The following is an 8,321-nucleotide window of genomic DNA, read 5'->3' as shown; positions in this document are numbered from 1 at the left end:
ATCTCATGGTTCATGGGTTCGAGCCCTGCGTCAGGCTCTGTGCTGACTACCAGCTCAGAGCCTGGAGCCTGTTTCAGATTCTATGTCTCCTGCTCTCTCTGACCCTCTCATGCTCACACTGTCTCTGTCTCTGTCTCTCTCAGAAATAAAATATTTAAAAATTTTTAAAAAAAGGATCTGGGAGTTTTGAATGGATGTGTCAGTGAAACACAACATTCAATATATATCAGATGCTCATTAAGTGCTATTACAATTGTTGCTATTATTTATCTGTGAGATATGAGAAATGTGTTAGTCTTTATCATTCCCTGCACTAACCCAGTCTATTTTGCGAAATAGTAAGAACATTTATACTCTTGGATGCCCCACTTCCCTTCAGCAAAGCAAAGTGTTTAATGAACAAGTCACATTTGCAGCCCCAGATTTCCAACTTAAAGAGCTCTTCTCAAAAAGAAAGAGAAGAAGGAAAACAAACAAACAAACCATCACTTCAAAGTTAGGACAGGTTATCCCGAAGGGAAGGCTGCACTACACAAAATTCTGAAGAGCAATATTTCTAACTTACACCTGTCCAGTGAACCTAAATCTTCCACCAAAGTCAAGAAAAGCAACTTTAATAAGCACGCTATTGGTGCCTTACTCCACAATTAGTGACGTTTCTTCAAGGATTGCTTACTCAAAAGTGCTAGAAACTGTAACAAATAAGTGACCAGAAACATTACTGAAATTCGTAATGAAATTTTAAGGTTGTGGCCAAGTGCAACTTTATGATAGAACTTGAAAATATTAAGTTGTTTAACTTTTTAAATGGTAAAATTTTAGTATTAGAAGGAATTTAGGAAGAATCAGAGTCAGTGCAAGTTTCCTGTAAGGATCAGAAAATCCAGCTAGTGGCTGCAGTTCTATTCTGTTTCCTTCTTTATTTCTCATCAGGACTATAAGGTCACAGTTTAGATGAGAGTCTGTTCCTGAAACTCTCTGTGAAGGTAGTTTCTTCTCTTAAAAATTCTATTGAAATTTTGAATACTGATATGTATTAAAGCTTCTTAAATCTCCTCATAAAACTTGAAAAAAAGCCAAATTAAGGCTTATTTAGGAAAATATGGGACATTTAGAAGATACAATCAGGATGAAATAAAAAAAGGAATTTTCCATTAGGACTTTTTAAATGGATGAATAGGGTAAATATGATTTTTAATAGTTGCCCTGAAATTTTGATAGTATCTATTTTGTGTCCTGGACTCAGGGACGTTACTAAAAAGACTTACTAACTTCTTTATCTTAATCTATCACATTACTTACATTACACTACCCACCAATTGTAGTGATACAAGCATTCATTGTTTGGAGTATAAATGGCAGAAAATTTGGGAAGGAACATTTAAGACCATGTAAAAAGAGTCTTAAAATATTTACATCATTCTATTCATAGAATTATATTCAGAAATTCTTGCCAGTAAAATAAAAATAACTCGCCTTTAAAATTATTACTATATTCACCTTTTCATTTATTTATAATAAAGGAGGCCTAAATGATCTAAACATCAATTTATCAAAAGGTCTATAAAAACATATACATTATAAAATCTTCATCCATACAATGGACTGTTGTGAATTATTATAAATTCACTATCTAGTATAAAAAAAGTTGAATGATACATGACAAGAAACTAAGTGAAATAGATATACAAACTACATGGTTTCTTCTATATCAAAAAGGGAAATAGATGTTCAATGCCCACATTATTCCTTTTCTTTCCTGTGACATATTATTATAGGTAATTTTACTTAAATAAAATACTTGTCTGTATTTTGAGTTTTAGACATATAATCTCTAAAGTTAGAAAACTTTTCTGAGGGTTTATAAAAATCAAAAAACTCTTGAAGCAAAACAAGACTTTAAAACTATTGCCTTCTACTGGTACTCTATTACACTAAACATTGTTAAGTGTGGGGCATTACATTCCCCAATTAAATTCAGACTTTCCTATTCACTTGAAATCAAATATTGTTTTGTCTTATTCTCCTTCTACCACACATGCATATGTCACACCTGCTGTTCTTGGTGTATAACTCATCCTAGGTACACAGAATGATGGTGTGTGTGGTTCCTTTCATTGTGTGATTTGTCATTTCTAATATCTTATCTATTACTCTTGATATTTTCTAGGCCATTTGCATACCTTTCCTCTCAAGAAAATGTTTACTGTTATTTGAGCTCGTTAGCCTAGAACAGAATTTACCTTCTTTAATAGTCCAAATTAAACCAAGCAATGTCTACCACAGTATGGTAATCAGATAGGACTCTGGTTTAAAATCTCCATTTGGTCAATGCCCATGAACACAGTGTACAGGGAGAGGTGGCCCCTAGGCTGTCTGGGGGCAACAAAAGCATTACCACCTTTCCCTACCCCGCCCCCGCCCCATGCTGAGAAATGTTTCCAACAGGCCATTCTGTGGACTTAGAGCTCTTCTCCATGTGTAGTGCAGTCTGCCCTCCCAAGGAGGACCTCAGACTTGGAAGTGTATACGGAAGTATGTGGCAGGAAATTCTAGACCTGAAGGATCAGAGCCCAGGCTAACTGGACACGCACAGGTGGACATGCACACTGAGTTTCCAGAGCTCTGTGGCTCTCTGGACTCCTCTGTGGTGGAAAGCAACCAAAAACTAACCAAAGGAGGGCTAAAATCCCTAAAAGGGGAAGAGTTTCTCCTATCAGTGCTACTAATTCAGTTTTTATTTATTTATTTATTATTTATTTATTTATTTTTATTTAATGCAAGGAAACGTATCCAGAGGTTAGACAAATTTCCTAATTAGAAGACACTATAACACTTCCAAGTCACAATTTAACATTTATTAATAGCCATTTGATAAATTCTGTGCAGTACAAGCATCAAACCATTTTCGATTGTTTATTATTCATGATGCTTTAAAAGAGCTGATTTATAGGGCACCCAGGAGGCTCAGTTGGTTAAGCATGGGACTTTGGCTCAGGGCATGATCTCATGGTCTGTGAGTTCGAGCCCTGTGTAGGACCCTGTGCTGACAGCTCAAAGATTCTGTGTCTCCCTCTCTCTCTGCCCCTCCCCAGCTCGTGTCTCTGTCTCTGTCTGTCTCTCTCCCTCCCTCCGTTCCCTCTCAAAAATAAACTTTAAAAAACATTAAGAAGAACTGATTTTCTTATAGATAGTGATGTGGTTAACAAAAATATTTTAAATGAAATTTGAGGGGAAATTACAATTCTCTTTGATCGCTAATCAATTTTTTTTTTAATTTTAGAAGAAAATAATTGATTCTAGTATGCAAGAGTTAGAAACATGGCCTAGCAGGTCTTATGCAAAAACATATGATTTAGGGTAGAATTGTCATTCTGCAACCAACAGTCATTTTATTTGTTTATATTTAAATTTCCCAGTGGACTCACTTATAAAACAGCTTTGCTGAGGTTTGTTGTAAAGAATCAGAATAACAAGAAACCTACATTTATCCCACGGAACTATAAGAACAAGGGCACAGGAGAAATATAAAAAATAAAGGCAGCCTGAATTTATAGGTTTATTAGAAATAGGTTTTATGCTAAGACAAGACTAGCACCTTTGGACTATGTGTCTCTAATCAGTTAATGGGATATATGTGTGTGATCTGATAAGGAAGTCTGATAAACTTTATTCTGATATGTGGACTGAGACAAAGTAAAACCAGCAGAAACATTTCTGGTCTGACTATTATCAACTCATAATTGATCAAAGAGTATTCTATTTGGACTTATATTTCACTATAATTGGCTGTGGACAGTGGGGTTTTCAGCCCACCAAAATTCTCATTCTGCATGCTTCATATTCCAGTCAAGGTTTTTACATGCAAGAAATAGGAAACAAACAGTCTTAAGAATGAGAGGAATTTAGTATCAACAGCTCACTTAACCCAACAGAGTCTAGAAATAAGCAGGAACTAAACCAGATCTAATGCAGATTCAAGGGTTAGGAAATAGAATGACAGCTTCCCCAAACACTGTGGCCAGGATGCCCCATGCAAGACATCTCTGAATACCCCATCATTAGAGAAATCAAGTCCTTTATTTTTGTGATATGAGCTCCATACCAAAGTCTAAGATAGACTCATTCAGGTATTTGGGGGTGACCAGCTGGCACAGTCACTATCAGCTTTTGATCCCAGGGTCATGAGTTCAAACCCCATGTTGGGCATGTAGCTTATTAAAAACAAAAACAAAGAAAACAAAGCAACAATGACAACAAACGAAACTCATCTAGGTGTTTGAATTTTGACCATGTGCTGCTGGGAGGCAGACCATAAGAAACCTTTTTCTTTCATGTCCTGAGGAAGGAGTGATATCACTATGTCCCCTCAGTATCACATTTAATGGAATGTCCTCCACTTAAGAAGGGCAATTAAATGTTGGATGGCTCTAAATCATAAATTTTGCTACTTGTTTGCTCTTATGACTCATTTAGGTCTAACTATGCCATATATACTTCCCTTTTCCCTTTTCCTTCTTGAAGCCCAGATTTCTGGGCCCAGTTTCCTGCAAAACATCTCCAGCTAGTTTGCCATTTATCTGACAATGATCTGAGGTACTACTATGTCCTAGGTGCTGACACTTCATTCTTAATATCTTCAAGGCTGAACTTAGCATTTTTCACTTTCCTGATATTTATTTCCTATATATTTTTTCATTGTCAAGTTCATGCCATCCATTTGCGATTCATCCTGGAGTTTTTCCCCTCCTCCTCTAGCCTATTACCAATCATTCTAATTTTACGTTCTTAGTATTTTAGGAGCATGAACCATATTCTTTATTACTGCTACTGTTACTGCCTGTTCCGTACTTGTGTAATTGTAGTACAACTCCTATTTTGTCCAAATGAATTGAGTTTTTAATTTCTGTATTTTTGATCATTTTCTATGCATAAACCTAATAGAAAAATGAGTCAAAGAAAACAAATGCCACATTATGTTTCAATGAATTAAAATTTGGGCAAAAAGTAAAACCTATTCAATATTTGAAACCTACTCCAAATCCCAAATTCTATTTTGTGACCATTTCCTTTCTATTTCCATTTAGTTTCTTAGTTCACAAAATCACTCCTTTCATCATATAAATCTCTATGTTAACACGATATATATGCTTTATGTTAAAGAGAATTACACTTTCAAAATTATTATATACATTTTTTCTTCTAACACCAGACACTATGAGTAAACAGGTAGGTCTGACTCTGTACTTATTCCAGGATCTGGAACAAAATAACAGAACTTAAAATTGTTTTTGAATGAAGAGAACAACAGAATTCTGGTCGATGGCTCATTGCCTTAAGTCAAGCCAGGATAACCTGGCATTAGATATTATTTTCAACTATGTCTGTTTAACTATGAACTATGTCTCTGTGATAAGGGGAAATCTGAGCTTTTGGGCTTTCTGTAATTTTAGACATTTTATCTAGTTTTCTATTCCATACTACCTTCTTAGAAGTATTCTTCACTTTCAACAGCACAGGCATAGCTATTAAATGAATCACCTTCATGACCCCAACTTTCAAACCATAGATATTAGATTTTCCCAGTTAAAGGCCTTGGTATGGTTGGGAAAATGCTCTGACTATCCCAGGAGATACTCAGCATCTGTCCTCCTTCACAACACAGAACATATACAGCCCTAAAATCAGGCTGCATTTTATTTAAACTTGTGTTTCTTCATACAGAGAACATTATACTGGAATTATTGGGGAAATCCCCAGTCTCTTAGTGTATAAAATATAAGCAGGAGATGAAATGTAACATAGTGTGTTTAACAGACCTATTATGAGGAAATGAACGTAAAATATACTTCCTTACTATATAAATGACAATACGCTTTAGCTCTAGCTGACTGCACTGATCCTGTCTATTAAATGTTAAGTCTCCACATCCTAAAAGATAGATCTATCAGAGGATAAAGCTACAATAATCCCCCCCGTAGGATTGGAAATGAAATTGAAAGAGTGCTCTGGGGGAATTTGCCCTATTGGTTTAGAGCATAGATTTCATAAAGCCCTTTTGCTGCCAAGTAGGATTGATTATTTTTCAAATGTGGAAGATAGGATAGGCATAAAATTATTCTTCCCTTTTCTCTACCACAAGAATCTATGGTATTTATAAGATGACATTTTTCAATGTCTAAAAAGTCTAGTGTTTATATAAATTGTAGATCATTTGTCTTATGAGTAAGAGCTTCAAAAATTTTTTCTAAACATATTGGTGTTAGTTTTAGAAGTTTTAGAGAGTTACATAGGGACAATCATTTTATGGTAAAATATACATTTTTAATGTGTTTAATTCTTTCAGTGACAAAAATAAACACTTTAAGGGCATCTTATGAAAGATTTAGAATTAGGCCATATTGTAAGAGATAATTAAGTAGGTATCTATTTGTGTAATTTTTCTGAAATTTTACATACAGTCTTGATAAAGGCAAATTAATCTTTTTTAATATACTGGAACTCTTGCTATTTGTTGAGTTTTCTACTCTTGATCGTAACATTCACCATAAAGTTTGAACAATGATTATCATGGTTAATTTTGAGATAGACCTATTACAATTTGTTCCTTAAAACTTAGAAGCATGTTTAAGGTACAAATAACTTATTACTTACATGGGACTTTTTCTTTTAATTCATGTTACTCCATTTATTTGAATAAGATAAAACTTCGTTTCTTAAAAAGTACCCTAGGTGGGGCACCTAGGTGGCTCAGTCGGTTAAGTGTCTGGCTCAACTTCGGCCTAGGTCATGATCTCATAGTTAATGGGTTTGAGCCCCAGTCCTACACCAGGCTCTGTGCTAATAGCACAGTAAGGAGACCACTTGAGATTCTTTCTCTCCTTTCTCTCTACCCTTTTCCCCTATGCTTTCTGTCTCAGTATAAATAAACTTTAAGAAAAAGGTACCCTACATGTATATAAAAAAGATCAGTGACCTTAATGGTGTCTGTTTTTCATTCCAATCCCTATGTTTAAGTGGTTCTAAGTGGCTTTCATAGATTTAACCCTCTAACTATCTCAGTGTTTTGGTTACCAAATGCACTTCTTGGGATAAGGGAGATACCTATTCATGGCATTCAAAAAACATTTCATATATATCATTTGGAATTTATACAATGGAAGAATATACATAAACAGATTTTAAAACTGGATTAAGTTTGATTATGTCCTCAGTAGAGCCAGCTGGGTTGAGGCTATTAAAACTCCTCGCACTTTAATGACAGGGGACATCCCGTTGGGCTAGAAATTAGTTAATTGGTGTAAAATTAAAAGTTATTAGTTCTAGCATTTTTGACCCTCTCAAAATTAAAAATCAACAGCTGTTGGTTAATAGAAAGAAATAGTGTAGTTGAAAATCATTTTAAATGCCATAAGTAAAAATGCTATAAGGTTCCATAGGTAGAGATATGCTAAAGGATATTTGAATATGGAATTAGATCAATAGAAGAAAAGCTAAATGTTGACCAATCCCTGGCCTTATGATACTTATTTGTGTCAACATAGTAGTTTGCCACTACCATTGGCTGGCCGTAGCTGCTAAGACGTTCAATTTAGGTTTGAAGTCACTGATGCGGGAGAAAGGATTCAGAAGAAGTTAAAATGTTGAGAAAAGAGGAGGTAAAAAGCTCATAGGTTTTTTGTTTTTTATTTTTCTATTGACTATCTAAACAACATCTCAGTCCTTTGGATCAACTATATCTAAAATTGCTTTTCCAGCATTTAACTACCATAAAGGATTACCAGCTCAAATCAACTATCTTAGTTTCTTGTATTAAGAATATTATGAGGCACCTGGGTGGCTCAGTTGGTTAAGTGTATGACTTTCGGTTTTGACTTAGTTCATGATCTCATAATTTGTGAGTTTGAATCCCGTATTGGGCATTGAGCTCTGTGATAGATAACAGTGTAGAGTCTGCTTGGGATTCTCTCTCCCCCACCCCCTTCTCTGCCCCTTCCACGTGCATGTGCATACCTTATCTTCCTCTCTCAAAATAAATAAACAAACTTTAAAAAAAAGAAATATTGGGGCTCAGTAGGACTCTTGATCTTGGCTCAGGTCAGGTTTTGTGAGTTCCAGCCCCCTATCAGGCTCTGCACTAAACTTGCAGAGTCTGTTGGGTCTCTCTCTCTCAATCTCTCTCTCTCTCTCTCTCTCTCTCTCTCTCTCTATCTCAAAATAAACTTTAAAATATATATACATAAAATTAAAATAAAAATTAAAAGAATACTAATAAATAAGTTATATAACATACATTTATATATATGGATATATATATGGTA

Source organism: Crocuta crocuta, unplaced genomic scaffold (genome assembly GCF_008692635.1).
Source record: "Crocuta crocuta isolate KB4526 unplaced genomic scaffold, BGI_CrCroc_1.0 scaffold66, whole genome shotgun sequence".
In the NCBI taxonomy this organism is placed as follows: domain Eukaryota; kingdom Metazoa; phylum Chordata; class Mammalia; order Carnivora; family Hyaenidae; genus Crocuta; species Crocuta crocuta.
This window is presented reverse-complemented; position numbering follows the sequence as displayed.